Below are 17276 nucleotides of genomic sequence, written 5' to 3' on the forward strand. Positions count from 1 at the left end.
AACTTGTGAGTATAAGCTACTTTTTCGTATTACTGGACCACAGGAAAACTTTCCTGTATGTTAACATTGAACGTGATTTTAGTGATGGGTTTTTCATATTTGGCTTTTTTATCTTTAGTTATATTCTATCTATAGATAATTTGTTAAGAATTTTCTGTATACAAAAGTTAAGATCAGTTCTGTCAATAATTATCCTACATTTTTTGAGATTGTTACATTTGAATTCTCTGTTTTTTGAGGGATGACATCACATTTATTAATTTGCATATGTCAAATAATATTTATGAATCAGGACTAAATCATACTTAACTATAGTTTATAATACTTATAATATGCGATGAATTCAGGTTGCTAATATTTATATAGAATTGAATATAACATTCTGATGGAAAAATTTACATTGTAGATTGAGTGTACATTTATTTATTTAAAAATTTTATCACTCATTTTGAATTTGGCTTATGTTTAATGGAATTTATTTCTAAGTAAAAAATATAACTTTTGGAAGAACTGGATTTACTACAGTTTTCTGATACAGCTCATAGCTATTATTTATAATTAGTGTACAAATTAGTTGCTTTAAAATGCAGTATTTTACTTACAATGACAACTGTTTCAAGACTGGGAAATATATTACTTCCTAAAATACATTACCTGGTCTTTTCCACCCCAACCCACATATAATGATATTTCTTTGTTTTTTGATTTTTGTTTGTTTACCCCTTAATGGAGTCACAGCTTATAGAACCCAGGAACTTGTGCCTAACTGTATTTATCAACATCATTTCAAAACACATAACAGAAGCCACAAGAGTATGGATTATAAAGATGACAAGAAAATTTATGCCTTCTAGGGACTGAAAAACCTCTGACAGAAAGAATGGCAAAAATAAACATTTGTAAGTGTACAGTAAGATATTCTATTGTTTAAAAGCAGAATATTAAAATACATTTGTTTTACTTAGAGCACTGAAGTACAATTTAAAACAAAAATTCCCCCCTTTGGGATTTCTTAAATTTGATTGAATATTTTAATCTAATTTTAATTCATAAATATTTACCATTCATTTATAAACATAACTAATAAACTGATATTTATTCTGCTGATGTTCTGAATATAGAGCTACATATTGTAAAGTACACAGATAAATAATTACTTCCATTCCCAAATCAAATTTTGTTTCACTTTTCCTACAAATGTTAATGAAATTGTTATAACTTTTCTGTAGAAGTTTTACACAAATTTCTCTTTAAATACCAAAACTTTAAAATTATTTTATTTATTTTGTGCATATTTATACTCTGTTCATCAATCTGGTATAAATTTGAGTACAAAAGGAAGGAGATTGCTTTTATTTCATAGACGACAAAATCAAATTATTTAAAAAGATTTTGTGGGGAAAATATTTGCACATCATACTATAAAAATTAACATCCTATATGTTTCATTTTACCTGGATGAGTGAGAAGGAAACACTGGCTAAAGTTTAACTTGTCTTGCTAGGAGAACTGTCATTTTGTGATGTCACAGCCACTCAGGTTTAGAACCATTTTGATGGCATAGCAGTTTAAATGTGCAAGCCTGCTTAAGCAGCATTTGAAGCTGTAGTGCTCAAAATCAAGCAGATTAGAAATGTAGCTGTAGAACAAGTTATTTGAAATAGAACATATATCTTCAGAAATTCAAGATGTGTCTCCTAAAGTTGGACCAACTCTTTCAGGAAATTCCGGTACATCTCTGTTGTGTGATCAAACATTTTCTGAGGACTTGGAGTTGAGGACTATGATTGATGACAATGCTTTTCAGACTTTGTCTGAAGAATCCTTGATAAAAACCCCGTTACACACATTGTGTCTCTGTACCAGATGAAGATAGTGATCTTCGTTCTGTGACATTTCCGAGAAAACTCTGGAAAATGGTTGGGAGTGACCAATTAAATCCATCTGGTGGAATGATAATGGAACTTCCACAGTGATTGATGAAGATGTCTTTAAGAATGAAGTTTTGGAAAGAAAGGCCCCTTTCAGAATATTTGAAACTGGAAGTATGAAAAGTTTAGTTAGACAGCTTAATCTATATGGGCTTAGTAAAGTGTGGCAGAATTTTCAAAGATCTGCTTGTCTAGCTGACTTTCTGGCAGAAGAAAAAGGAGTCTCTGTTTCAAGCATGGTATTCAGAAATTTTAACTACGACTTGGTAACTTATGTATCAAATTTAATTTGTACATCAATCTATGGTAATATAAATGTAAAGCTAGATTTTGAAAATTGTATAAAACTACAAGAGCTAAAATTTTTTATTTTTTCTAAAAATGATGACAGTCCCTTAACTATTCAAGATTATGAGAAACTATGCTAGCAACTTTGAATCCTATCAGAAATATAAATAAAGGTATTAAAGCTGCTTTTCAAAAGTGGCATTCACCATTACTGCAAATGCTAACTTCTTAAATTTGATGACTATACTATTTAAGTGAGTATTTTCCAAATAAGGAACTTCAAATTATCGTCAGCAATGTTTATATTTTGATGATATTATCTTTGCATAGTAAACATCACATCTTAGGTTTTATATGATAGGCTACTTGTAGTCTTGTATTTTGGTTTAAAATTTTGCTGAAATCTTTCTCCTTTGGTTGTAGCTGCAGTTCTACCATATTCCAAATTTTAAACAAGTGTTTCCCTAGCTTTTAGTGAGAATAAAAAGAAGAGTTGGGATTAAAAATTCCCCTCTTGTATATTCATTGGCTCAAGATTTCAAAAAGAAGCACTTTAAAGGAGGGGGTAATATTGGTAAACATAATTCTGATTTTGTGGATTACACTATTGGAGAAAGTGCATTTTTACCTTCTCCAAATTTAAACATGCCACTAATAAGAAAGCCCTCTACTAGCCACATAATTTTTGATACAAATATCCCGGTCAGAGTTGGTTTTTCTCCTTCATCATCAGTGTCAGTTAGACCACCAGAACAAATTGCAGTGGATCAACATGATATTTTAAATCAGCTGACCACTGCCCGCGGGCGCTCTCAAAACAGCTACACTGAAGCAAATGGCCGTTCTGTGAACTTCATTACAACTACTACATCTACTTCTCAGTACAGCATCTTGTCTCCCATACACAGCAATTATTTTGGACTAATTTTGGAGCCTTCTGCTTTTCCAAATAGATACCACAACATATCTGCCAATGAAGGTCATTTTTCTAAACTTCAACCTGGGAACAACCCATGGTTTCCAGTGCTAGTGATAGCTGATACTTCAGCTAACTCCCTTTCAAGGCCAACTCATCAGCCATTTTCAGTTTATGAACGTCATCTTAATTAAAACTGATCTACCAGAGGACTACCAGATTATGCTGGATAACAAAGATTAAAATTGATGTTGGCAAATGTCGACAAATATCTGCAATTTTCTTATTTGAACAATAAACATAGATGTGTACATTTATTATCCTTATTTTATTTTAAAGATAGTAAAGGGTTTAACGGGAGACTAAGTTAATATTTAAAGAAAAAAAGAGATATTTGATTGACTTGATCAATTGATGGAATAATATGGGACTAAATTTAAATAATTTCTGTAAGGAAGAAGAGAAAATGGAAGAATTTGGAAAAAGACTAAAACATGGAGAGAGGGAAAAGTACTTAGTGGTTTCTGATTCATCCTGGAAAGTATTAAAATTGTTAAGTTTTGATATGTTGGAACAGGATATACATGCAGGAACCGTCCCAGGGTTCATGGTCTGAATTACTTCATCCCTGGTATCATAAAAGTCACATGATGTAGTCTCAGATGGCCCATTCTGTATGTGGTAGAATTTATAAAGTAATTTTTTCTATGGTCTTCTTTGTGCTGTTTTAAAAGCATTCCAATTGGTGCTTTCTTTTCCTTCTCTCATGAGTCTACACTATATTTTCAAGTGAATATTTTATGTTACTTTATGTTCCAGCCAAAGACAAGCTTACATCCTCAGTTTGGCACTTAATGTCTTTCCAAATCTAAGCCCACAAACTCAACATAGTTTAGTCATTCCTTTATAGAACTGGCATCTGACTAGTTTGGCATATTTTTATGTTTCACTGTTTCTGGAGATACATCCAGGTAAATGCTTATCAACCATATTAAATCCAACCTCACAACTTTTACTCCAGCTCATCCTTGGACTTAGGATGTCCTCCTTTTACCTATTTAGATTTTCCCAGTGTCAGTTCAGAAACCACCTCCTCCAGATGTTTTATGTCAATCCCCCTTTCTTTGTCTAAATTGGATACCAGCACAGTAAGCACAGTACATGCCACAGGATGCATTTTAGTATTTAGTGAATGAAAAATACATGTTGACTTTAAGCAAAATTTACTTTCCTGAAACAACAAAACTCTCATGGTTTTCAAACTGTTTCATTATGGTCTTTACTCTTCACCACAAACTAGCTCTTTTCGTAGCCCAAGGGCTAGTCACTCAAAACAGTAAGTGGAGGTAGGTACAGGAGACAAAGTATTGTTTTCTTCTTAATTCATGCCTCCAGAGGCATAAAGCATTCCATTCTCATTTGCTGGATTTTTTCCTGTCTCTTCATCACCCACCCACCTCAAAATGGCTGATTCTCTTCCCCATACCAATAACTATACTGCTTTCTAATTAATTGACTTCCTGAAGAGACAGTGCCATCGCAAACCTTTAATGTAGGTTTATACACCGCACATAACTTGTGCCCATTCTAACCTTCACACAGGAAGTATCTCAGTGGTACTAGCCCCTTGGTTGGGGTGGTAGTATTCAGTGACTAATTTGCAATCTAATCTGTGTGGACTAAAAAGAGGTGAGGGTGGTAGAATTAAAAATTTGTCCAAATGCAAGAATACCAAATTTCTACAGATATTAGAAAATATAAAATATTCATGTAAGACTTTGTCTATTTCCCATTAATTTAAAATAAAAGGTGAAGCATTTTCAGATTGTGAAATGCCCTGAAATGCTGCAAAATTGTAGGCAACGTCAGGGAGCCTAAGGTTTCTACTCACAATCATGCAGCCAGTGTCAGCTGATAAGACTGGAATGGCAACATTGAGTCCTGAAAATGTGTCACCAGTTGTGAAGAAAGACTTTGATAATCTGGAGAATGGGCAAATGGGCCTGGGTAAGCTCTAGCAACATCCCACCAATATGACCTTTACCAAGAGAAGAAAAGAACCCACTTGCAGCAGGAGATCTATGTCTGGAGAGCAGCAGTTTTTCCAATAACAGGAACATCAAGCTTTAAAGTTTGTCAGCTTTAATCTGATGGTGGCTATGTTGTTGCTTATATTATCAGACTGGGGTTCAGATGGGCTGGTTCAGCAGCTAGTTTCCAGCTCTGTTATCAAACTGTGGGTCTTACCGTGATCATCATAATTAGGTTCTACACTGATAAGTCAAAAGCTACAGTTTACTTTCAAAATTAGAAATCCTAAAGTAGAATATTGTTTGTTTGTCCATCTGTAGTTTTCTACGTGGGAAAACTAGACTATTGTCAAAAGTACAAATGTTGGTTGGTGCTTTGAAAACTATTCTCTGAGCTCTGCCCACTGAATTCTTCCCACTAAATACTGCAAATTTGTGTACCACTGTGTGTGTGTGATGATGGATTTTTAAGCAGTAACTAAGTTTGTCTTAGTTGAGTCATCAGTGAAGTATTCCTCTGCATCTTGCAGAATCTCTGTGAATTAAGAGTTTCATTGAGCCACCAGATTTTCTTCTGATCAGGGAGAGGTAGATTATATTTCTCCCAGTATAGTAATTGTTACCTGTTCATTGAATCCCGATTTGATGCTAATTCCAAGCCACTCAATCCTTGAATTGGACTGAGGCATATAAATTCTCCAATCCCCAGAGCCCAGCACAGGATTGTGTCTTTTTTTAATTTAAAATTATGTCCAAGTTTATTTTTCTTTTAATTCTCATTGTTAACACAACTTATTTTGGCTTTGAACACCCATTGACTAATTTATAGTGACTGAACCGCTGATGTTTTCCTGTTCAACTACAAATAGCAATAACCTTACTTTCGTTGGACTACCTGGAATACAGTAAGCATAGTCATCATTTTGAAAGCAGTCCTCAGCCCTAATTATGCAGAACTTTTACAGTTCTTTGCCAGCACTTGAGTGAGGATGTTTCTTGTGGATCTCAGGGATTATTCTCACATCCCCTAATGCAACCATTAGAAAACACCATATTGTTATCCAAAATCAAGTCTTTGTCATTATTGCATTCCAATGCAAAACAGTTAAGAAATGTAGGAGTTCTGAGATTTTACCATGCTGAGATTTTTAGCATCCTAGCATGTTCCTTTCTTACTGATGCTGTTGGTGAGATGAGACCTTTGGTCAGAGACAGTGAACTTTATCACTCACAGCAAAAGCAGCCATGGTTAATTTTGTATACTTTCCCTAATCTCAGATGAATACACAGAGTGAAATTTTGATGCCTACAGAATCAGTGGGCTGTTATCATGAAGAAATTTTAAGTCATGGTAAAACACTGTATTAGTATCTTTATGTATAATTTATTAGAATCATGTATTTATTAGTTTCTTTAGGATAAGTCTATCATAACTCAAGATTACTTGCTGCAAAAACAATCATGAGAAATGACATGGGAAACAATGATCATTGTCTTTCCATTTTTCCTTCTGCTTTTATTGAGATATAATTGACATAACACATTGTGTAATTTTAGGTGCACAGGGTAGATATTTGATTTACATGTATCAAGATGTAAATATTATTGCAACTTTAGGGAGATTTCATTATCTCATTTAGAAACAATATTAAAGAAATACAATTTGGCTTTTGGTTGTGATGAGAAAAATTAAGGTCTACCCTCTTAACAACATTCATATATAACATAAAGCAGTATTAATTGTATTTATCATGTTAATATGTAGCATCACTTGAACACGTTTATTTAACGGCTGGAGATTTGTATCTTTCGAATGTATTAATCTAATTCTCCTTTCCCAACCCCTGCCTCTGTTAACAACAAATCTGTTTTTTTCTATGTTTGTTTGTTTTTGAAGTGTACTTTATTGTATAACACTGTGTTAGTTTCTCTTACATAACATAATGTTTGCAAATTTTAATACACATCAAACTAATCACAAGAATAAATCTTGTTATGATATGTTGCTATTTAAAGATATTTCATAATTATTCACTATTCCCCATACAGTACATTTCTTGTCCCTGCCTCATTTAATTTGCAAACTGGAAAATATTCTCTGTTAATTTTCCTGAACTCTTTCTTTTTCTTCACCACATTTCCCTCCTTCTTCTGAAAAACCTGTTTCTTTCTATATCTATAACTACTTTTCTGTTTTCTTATGTTAATTTGTTTTAAATTCCAAATATGAGTAAAATCATTTAGCATATGTCATTAACTGTCTGATTTATTTCACTTAGAATTTTACCCTCTTAGTCTACCCATTTCTTGCAAAAGACAAGAACTTATACTTTTTAGAGCTAAGTAATAACCCATTGAAATTTTATGTGTGTGTGCATATATATTTATAGTGTACATATATATATTTAGTGTTTGTGCATATATATACATATATAGAAAAATTTTTAGTTAATAGTTGATTAGATATATATACTATAAATAGACATTTTCTTTAGCCATAATTTATTGATGAGCAATTAATTTGCTTCTATATCCTGGGTATTGTAAATAATGCTGCAGTGAATATAGGGTTGAATTTATCTTTTCTGATTAGAGTTTTTATTCTGTTGGAATAAGTAACCAGATATGAAAATTTTGGATCATATTTCATTTTTAATTTATAGATAAAAGTCCAGAATGTTTTCCACAGTGGCAGTACAAATTTACATTCACTCCAGCAGTGAATCAGGATTCTTTTTCTTAGATCCTCACCAATATTTATATTTGTTAACTTTTTGATCATTGTCATTCTGAGAGGAGTGAAGTAAAATCTCATTGTGTTTTGGACTTGCATTTTTCTGATGGTTATTGATGTTGACCATTTTCATGTGCCTGTTGATTGCCTTTCCCCCACTCTATATTCATTTTTGGTAATGGGCTAAATGACCATAACTGTCTGATTTCATTTTTAGGCATTCTGTTGTGTTCCATTATTCTGTTTGATCTGTGCAACTACCATACTCATAACTGTAGCTTTGTATTATAATTTAAATCAGGGACAGTCATACTTCCTCTTTGTTCTTTGTCAAAGTAGCTTGTGTTTTTACTTTGTTTGTTTTGTTTTCTTTTCTTTTCTTTTCTAGTGATTTCAACAGTTTTGTGTTTACATTTAAATTTAAGAATTATTTTTTGTAAGTGTCTGAATATGCACTTTGTATTTTGAGAGGCACTGAAATTAATTTGTGTTTTATGTTGGAGAGTACTGTCATTTAAACATTATTTGTTTCCTAATATATGAACACAGAATATCCTTTAATCTGTTTGCACTATCTTCAATTTCTGTTATAAATATTTTATAGTCTTCTGAGTTCAGGTCTTTTACCTCCTTGGTTGGATACATTTCTTGATTTTTTTTTTTGTAATGCAACTTAAAATGAGACAGTTCCCTCACTTTCTCTATATGTTAGTTTATTTTTAGTGTGTAGAAATGCAAGATTTCTGTATGTTAATTTTACATTCTGAAATTTAACCAAATGCATTGATAAGCCCTAGTAGTTTTGTGGCGTCATCATTAGTATTTCTGTTTAAAGTATTTCATCTGCAGACAGATACTTTTACTCCTTTTCTGAAATAGCTATATTTTATTTATTTTATTTTGTATAGATATGGCTAAAATTTTCAATACAATATTTAATAATAGTGGTAAGAGTGAGCATTCTTGTCTTCTTCCTGCTCCTATAGAAGATGTTTTCAGCTTTTAATCCGTGAGTGTCATTTTAGCTGAGTTCTTGTCATATATGACTTTAACTGTGTTGAGGTATGTTTCCTCATGCCCAATTTGAGGAGAAATTTAATCATAAAATGTACTGAATTTGTCAAAACATTTTATGTCACTTCTGAGGTGACCATATAATTTTTATTTTTCAATTTGTTAGTTTCTTGTATCATATTGATTAATTTGTTAGTAATGAATCAGTTTTGCATCCCTGGAATAAAAGGGACTTTATCATACTGTACAATTCTTTTAATGTTTTGTTTGCTTTGCTAATAATTTAGTGATGATTTTTGCATCTATGCTTATCAGTAGTATTTAACCTGTAATTTTATGAGATATTTGTTCCTCTTTCAGTAGTAGTGTGATATAGAAATGTGGGGTAGGAAGAATTCTTTCCTCTGCAAAATTTGGAATTCTCTGAGAAGTATAGGTGATAGCTCTTCTTTAAATGTTTGGTAGAAGTCACCTGTGAAGCTGTCTAGGCCTGGAATTTTGTTTCTTGGGGATTTTCTTTAATTACTTATACAATTTCTTTAGTGATTATCTGTTAATATTTTATTTTTCTCGTTCCATCCTGGAGATTAGGTCTTTCTAAGAAATTGTCCATTTCTTCTAGGGATACCATTTTAATTGGCATATAATTTGTTGTATTATCTTATGATGCTTTGTGTTACTTTGATATAAGCTGTAACTTCTCATTTATTTTGGAGCTTTTACAACTGTACTCTCTTTTTTGCTCATGAGTCTCGTTAAATTTTATCAGTTATGTTTATCTTTCAAAAGCCATTATGTAGTTTGATTAGATGTTTCTATTTTTAATCTTTATTTTTTTATTTATGTTCTGACCTTTCAGCCTTCTTTCCATCTACTAACAAGTTTGTTTATTACTTTGCTACATCTTTTGTTTGCAAGATTATGTTATAAGAGGGAGATGTTTCTTATTTGTCTAAGTGGGATTATTTTGCTATAAGCATCCCTATAAATACTGCTTATGCTATACCCCATGGACTTTGTTTTTGTTGTCATATCTTTATGCATTTTTTCTTTGATTTATGCAGCAATCCATTGGTTGTTTAATATTGTATGATTTATCCTCCACACTTTACAATTTTCCTCAGGTTTTTCCTTTTAGTAAACTTCAATTCTCACAGAATCCATATGTTTCTTCACAAAACAAGAAGAAAAATAATAAAATTTATACAAAGTTGTTAAAGACCCAAATTTTCTAAAATTATGTTTTAAAAATTAACAAAGCTGTGAGTATTATCCTCCCTGACTTAAGAATATACTACAAAGTTTCAGTAATCAAAACAAGAAAATATATCACTAAAAGAGTCACATAGATTAATGAAACAAAATAAAGACTCCTAAAATAAGCCCACACTCATATGGTCAGTTAGTCTACAATGAAGGAGGCAAGTATAAAATGGAAAAAGTAAGTCTCTTCAACAAGTAATCCTGGGAAAACTGGACAGTACATGTAAAAGGAAGATGTAAGAGCACTTGCTTCCATATCATACAAAATGAGATGAAAATGGATTAATTTCCTAAATGTAAAACCTGAAACTACAATTTCTGACCAACAACAGGAGCAGAATTGCCTTTGAGAAAAATCATAGCAATATTTACATTTGATCTATCTCCTAAGTAAAAAAAAGGAAAACTAACGATAAAAGTGTTTAATTTTACAGAGGAAATAATAGATGTACTATGTGATACAGGGATTCCACTTCTTGTATAAGTGCGAAGTGTAAAAGCTTTTACATAGCAAAGGATACTTTCAGCATGACTTATGACAACACACAGAATAGAAGGAAGAGTTTCAGACAATGAAACCAACAAGATATTATTATCCATAATATATATACATAGAATATTAGACTCAATAGTTTAAAAACAGAGACCCCAATGAGAAAGAGTTGTAAGATCTTCATTGAAAGTTTTCAAAAACAGACATGTGGATGATTTTCATGCACATAAAAAGAAACATAATTTTGCTATTCATTAGGAAAACATAAATCAAAACCAGAATGAAATATAATCTCACAGCAAACAAAATGGCTATTAACAAAAAGGCTACAAGTGACAAACATTAATAAGAATGTCGATAAATGGGAACCCAGGTATACTGTTGGTGGAAATATTAATTGATGCATCCACTTATATAAAAGTGTGGACAGTGCTCAGAAAACTAGAAATAGAAGCACTATATGTTGCAGCAAATACAGTTTTTGGTACAAATCTCAAAAAAAATGAAAACATTCACTTTAAAGATATATTACCCCCAATGTTCTAAGCATCATCATCTATAATAGCCAAGGATAGATGCACAACTCAACTGCCCATCAACAGATGATTGGCTGAAGTAGATGTGAGTTATAGATAACATAGTAAATACTTAGTAATTATCATATTAAAAAATAAAATTCTGCCATTTGGAACAATGTGACTGAACCCAGAGATTGTTGCACATAGGAAAATAAGTCATACGGAGAAAAACACTCTACGTTGTCACTTAAATGAGGAAAATAAAGATATAAGAGAAATAATCATAAAAAAAGGAACAGAATCACATATATATGTGTCCAGTAACAAGTAGTGGTTTCCTGTGTGTACAGGGAAGAAGGATGGAAACGACAGAAATGTGTAAGCTACTAGTAATAAATTAGAGAACCACAGGGCTTTATATACAACACAGAGAAGTATTTAAATAATTTAATTGATTTTAAAGAGATTATAGGGATATATTATAGTAAAATGTGCATGTAGGTGGGAAAACATTGAAGAAAAGAACCCAGGAAAATCAAAATATTTTGTAGTACTATGATATTAAGGGAAGTGATTTGTTCACTTTCTTTAGTGTTCTTATAATGTCCTTAGTAAAATTAAACTTTTAATTGAAAAAGTATATACTTTTAAAAGTGACACAAGTTTAAACTATTTTTGTCTCTCCCCTTATATCTACAGTCAGTAAAACGTTCACATCTCAACAAAAATAACTACAACACAAAACAATACTCCACAACGCATGTGAACAGGTGAAGTTTGGTGGACTAAAACACACAAAAGTGGCTGACGTGTGGGAAAAGCAGATTTGGTGTCTGCAACCAAGGCCCCCTGACTAGGATATCTAAGTCCACAATTTCAGAAAACCCAGTAGAAACAGGGTCTCAGTGGTTCACATAATTTTGGCCCCCAACAGCACTAGTACACATGGTCACATGTAACTAGGAGGGAGCTACAATGGAGTCAGAATTTCCATACTTCAAACACTCAGACATTCATGACATTTTCCCTACTCTCCATTCACAGTGGTGGAGACAAGATAACTTGCAACACTGGACATAGCAAAGGCACCTGCCTGATTCCAAATACCCACCTGTCTTTACACCTTTCTCAATGTGTACACTGAGTGTCAAGGGATATCAGATAAAAGGAAGGGTTCACCATCCCAGTGACAACAGTGGCATTAACTACCAGAGAAGTCTAAGTAGTGACAATGAAAACACATCTTTTATCCAGACATTAGCGACTGGAAAGTGCCATTTTGAAATATTATCAAAGGTAGCTCAGGTAACTAAAACCAAAAATTGTGCAATATTGCAAACTACCAGAAAATAAAAGCAAGGACTCCAACTCCCAATCTGTTATTAAGAGTCATCAGAGCAAAAATTTATCAAGATCATGACCAATCACAGTAACATTATAGGGCACGCACACACAGAGATACACAGACACAGACACCGACACAGACACAGACACACACACACACACGCACCTGCACACACACACACACACACACACACAATGTCAACCCTGCAGCAAACAAACTTAAAGTCATAGTATATTGCCATATAACTAATAGAGAATCCAAATAGGTGTCATACAGAAACTCAGTACAAAAAACAATACTAAGAATGTAGTTTAGTGAACTCAGAAGTAAATGAAATGATGATAAGAAATACATTACCATAGAGACTGAAACTATAAAATAAAAATTGTTTGAGTTCCAGGAGAACTTAATCAATGAGATGAAGAATGCAACAGAAAGCATTGGAAGTAGACTGTCTTTGTGGAAGAGGGATTAGCAAACTCACAAATACAAAACTAGAAATGATAGGAGAGGGTAGATATACAAGATATTAAAAAGTGAAGAAATTCTACAGTAGCCATCAGCCTTCCTCAGGAAGTGCACACTAGAGTGGAATCCTTGAGGGAGAAGAAAGTTAGAAGGCAGCTGATGGTTTATTTAAAGAAGTAATAGTTGATAACTTCCTGAACCTGTGTAAGGAACTGATATACAATTCCATGAGCCAACAAAACACGAATAATTTTATAACAAAGGGACCTCCTTCAAGATAGGTCATATGCAAATTGGCAAGTCAATGACAGAGAAAAAATTTTAAAGACTGACAATAAAGTTATGATAATCTAGAAAGGAATCCCCACTAGGCTTTCAGCAGATTTCTGAGCAGGAAACATAGGCTAAGGGTAAATAAAATTACATTTTCAAACTACTGAAATAAGAAATAACTTACCGAATAATACTTACACAATTATCACTTAGGTATAAAGTGAAAATAAAGATTTTACCAAACAAATCCTGAATGTGATGAAAAAATCAAAACCGAGACACCTAATAAGAGGTGTAGAAAAGTCATCTTCAAAGAAATATAAAATGGCAAATATAAGAAAAACATTGAGCAAAATGCTAAGGAGATACCACGAGAAAGTTGCAACTGTTTCTTTGTGTATGTTTTTAAGTGCTACTATACTATATGCATTGAAGGGAGAACAATAGGATATCAGGGGCAATAAATATAGATACTTCAAACTGGTAACATGTTCGCAACAGTAAAAGAAATTATTTGAGTCAGTAATCCTAAAAGCTAAAGAGTAAAAATAAAACAATATTAAAGGAAGCTGCTATCAGCAGAAAAAGGACTAAATTTTATGAGTTGTTTAATTTTTCATTGAAGTACAGTAGATGTAGTATATTGTGTAGTTTCAGATGTACAGCATAGTTATTTTAAACACTTTGTAGATTATATTGCATTATGAATTATTACAATGATTGTAACATACAATTATTTTAAGCTATTTTGTATAATTCCATGATCTGTACAGATTATCAATGTTGCTTCTCTCCTTTATATATACTACATTGTATCTGTCAATGTTCTACCATTAAATTCTCTTTCCATTCCCTTTGCTAAACATAAATATTTTCCCATATCTTTGAGTCTGCTTAAGTCTTGACTATCTAATCACTTTACCTCTCCATCATGTATCTATCTATCTATCTATCTATCTATCTATCTATCTATCTATCTATCTATCACCTATCATGTATTATCCTTCTATCTATTTTTCTTTGATCTATCAATAGATAGCTATAGAGAGATGTAAAGAGATATTTGTTAATCTTTAGATTCCACATATACATTATATTATGTATTTTTGACTTTGTTTAAGTAACTTCACTAAGCACAATATTTAGTAGGTGCATTCATGATGCTGAAATAGCAATGTGTTATAATTTTTCATGTCTGAGTTATATTCCATTGTATATTTATAGAAACATCATATCTTCTTAAGTCCATAGTCTATTGTGGACAATTGGATTGATTCCCTGTCTTGCATATTATAAACAGTGCTGTTGTGAACATTGGTTCTTCTCAATTTGGGTTTTTTTCCCTGATTTTTTTCTAGGATAGTTATTACTGGGTCATATGGTAGTTAACTTTTTAGTTTTTAAACAAATCTGAATACTGTTTTCCATAAAAGTTCCAACAATTTACATTCCTACCAAGGGTATACAAGAGATTTGTTACCTCCACATCGTCTCCAACACATTCTATTTGTAGACTTTTTGATAATAGCCATTTGACCAGTTTTAAGTGATACCTCATTATGGTTTTAATTTGCAATTATCTAATATTTAGTAATGTTGAGCAATTTTATAACTTGCCTGTTACTCATCTGTAAGTTTTCTTTGGAAAAGATTAACTCAGGTACCCTGCTCTTGATTTTGATTGGGTTTTTGTTTTCACCTTGAGTGGTCTAACCTAAATCCACGTTACATCTATCAACCTACATCAATTAACCCCTGGTCACTTGCATTGTTTGCAAATATGTTCTCCAATTACACAGGCAGTGTTTTCATTTCACTTATAGTGTCCTTAGCTGTGCAGAAATTTTCAAGTTTGTTTAGGTCCCACTTGAGTATTTTTGCTTTTATTTCTTTTGCCTTAGGAGACTGAAATAAGAAAATATTCCTATGATATATATACAATAATGTAACACCTGTATTCCCTTCTATCAGTTTTACAGTATCAGGTCTTACATTTAGGTCCTTAATACACTTGGAGTATATTTCTGTATATGATGTCAGAGAATGCTCTCATTTCACAGTTTTACATGTAGATGTCCAGATTTCCAAACACCATCCATTGACGGACTGTCTTTACTCCATTGTGTGCTCTTGCCTCTTTTATCAAAGAATCATTACTCATAGGTGTTTGGAAGTATTTCTAGGCTCTCTATTTTTTTATTGATTATATCTCTGTGCCAATGCCATGCTGTTTTTGTTACTCTAGCTTTGTAGTATAGTATGGCATCTGAGAGGGTTATACCTCCAGATTTCTTGTTTTATCTCAAGATAATTTTGGCAATTTTTAATGGTTTCATGTAAAACTTATAGTTATTTATTTTCTGGTTCTGTGGAAATTACTACTGGTTCATAACAGGAATTGCAATAAGTCCTTAATTTTCTTTGTGTAGTACAGCCAAGTTAACAATATTAACCCCTTCAATCCAAGAGCAAAAGATATCTTTCCAATTCTTTAAATCATTTTTAATTTCTTTTTAAATGTTTTTTAATTTTCAGTGTGTAGATCTTTCATATATGTGGTTACAATTATTCCAAAATATTCGGGTGTATGGGGTTTTAAATATTATTGTTTTCAACGTCCATTTTATGGCATCTCATGATGTTTAGAAGTGCAAGAGACTTCTTTACATTAAACTTGTACCCTGCTCCCTTGATGAAATTATTTATTGTTCATAAGAGTCAGTGTGGAGCACTTAGGACTCTCTATGTAGATTTTTATGCCATCAGTACTGGTGACAATTTTGACTCTTTCTTTCCATTTTCAATTTCAATTGCTTCTTTTTCTTTTCCTTTTTCTTTCTTCTATGACTATAGAACACAAGTGCTGAGAGTAGGAATCTTTCTCTTGTTCCCGAATTTACCCAGAAGGCTTTCAGCCTTTTCCCCGAGTATTAGTAATTGTTATAAATGGCCTTTAGAATGTTGAGAAATGTTCCCATTGTCCTGACTTTCATGAGAGTTCTGATTATGAATGTATGTTTAATTTTGTCAAATGCTTTTTCTTTGTGTATTGACATTGTCTTGTGAATTTTGGCCTTCCTTTATTAGATATGTGTCATGCATATTGACTTGTGTATGTTGAACCATCCTTGTGACTCTGGAATGAATGCAACTGATCATCATGCATAATCCTTTCTATGAATTGCTGCATTCATTTGTTGATGTTTTTCGAGGATTTTTGAATATATATTTATCAAGGATATTGGATATTCATTTTCATTTTTTTTTGTTATTGTCTTTGACTGTTTTTTTTATCAGTGTAATGGTGGCCTCATAGAATAACTTTGGGAATTTTCCCTCCTCCTTCATTTTTTAAAATAGAGGAAATGAGGTTTTAGTGAAGGCATCCAGGCATTTTGTTCAAGGGGTATTTTTAAAATTATAGATTTTATTCAACTTATACTGATTGCTCTTTTCAAGTTCTCAGTTTTCTTTTTATTCACTGATGGCAGGATGTACGTTTCTTGAAATTTGTCCATTTCTTTTAGGTCATCTATTTGGTTGTCATGTGACAGATCATAGTGCTTTCATAATCATTTTTTGTATTTCTGTAATATCAGATGTTATTTCTACTGTTTCATTTTTATTTTGTTAGTCTCCCATCTCTGTATTTCTTGATAAGCCTGGCTTAATGCTTACCTGTTTGTTAATATTTTTAAGAAAAATTATAGCTGTTGATTTTATGATATGTAATTTATTTTTCAACTATTATTTTATTTATTTTCAACATAATCATTAAAGATTTCTCATTCTACTGCCTTTGGGTTTTGCTTTTTTTTAATTCTTTTTATTTTGTGTGATATGCTTGGTCCTTTCTATGAGATTTTCTTGTTCCTTTTAGAAGTCCTTATTTGTTCTCATCTTCCCTCTTAGATTTGTCTTTGCTGCATCCCAAACATTTTATGAAGCTATGTTTTCATTGTAATTTCTCACCAGGTATGATTTTATTATCTCTTTGATTTCA

General features: G+C 32.2%; 1 pseudogene; it reads left to right on the forward strand.

Annotated features, from left to right (window-relative positions):
- The first annotated feature begins 1458 nt into the window (after positions 1–1458).
- LOC140692592 (heat shock transcription factor, Y-linked-like) lies at positions 1459–6735 on the forward strand (annotated as a pseudogene).
- Positions 6736–17276: the final 10541 nt, after the last annotated feature.

This window comes from Vicugna pacos, unplaced genomic scaffold, assembly GCF_048564905.1.
Source record: "Vicugna pacos unplaced genomic scaffold, VicPac4 scaffold_13, whole genome shotgun sequence".
NCBI lineage: Eukaryota > Metazoa > Chordata > Mammalia > Artiodactyla > Camelidae > Vicugna > Vicugna pacos.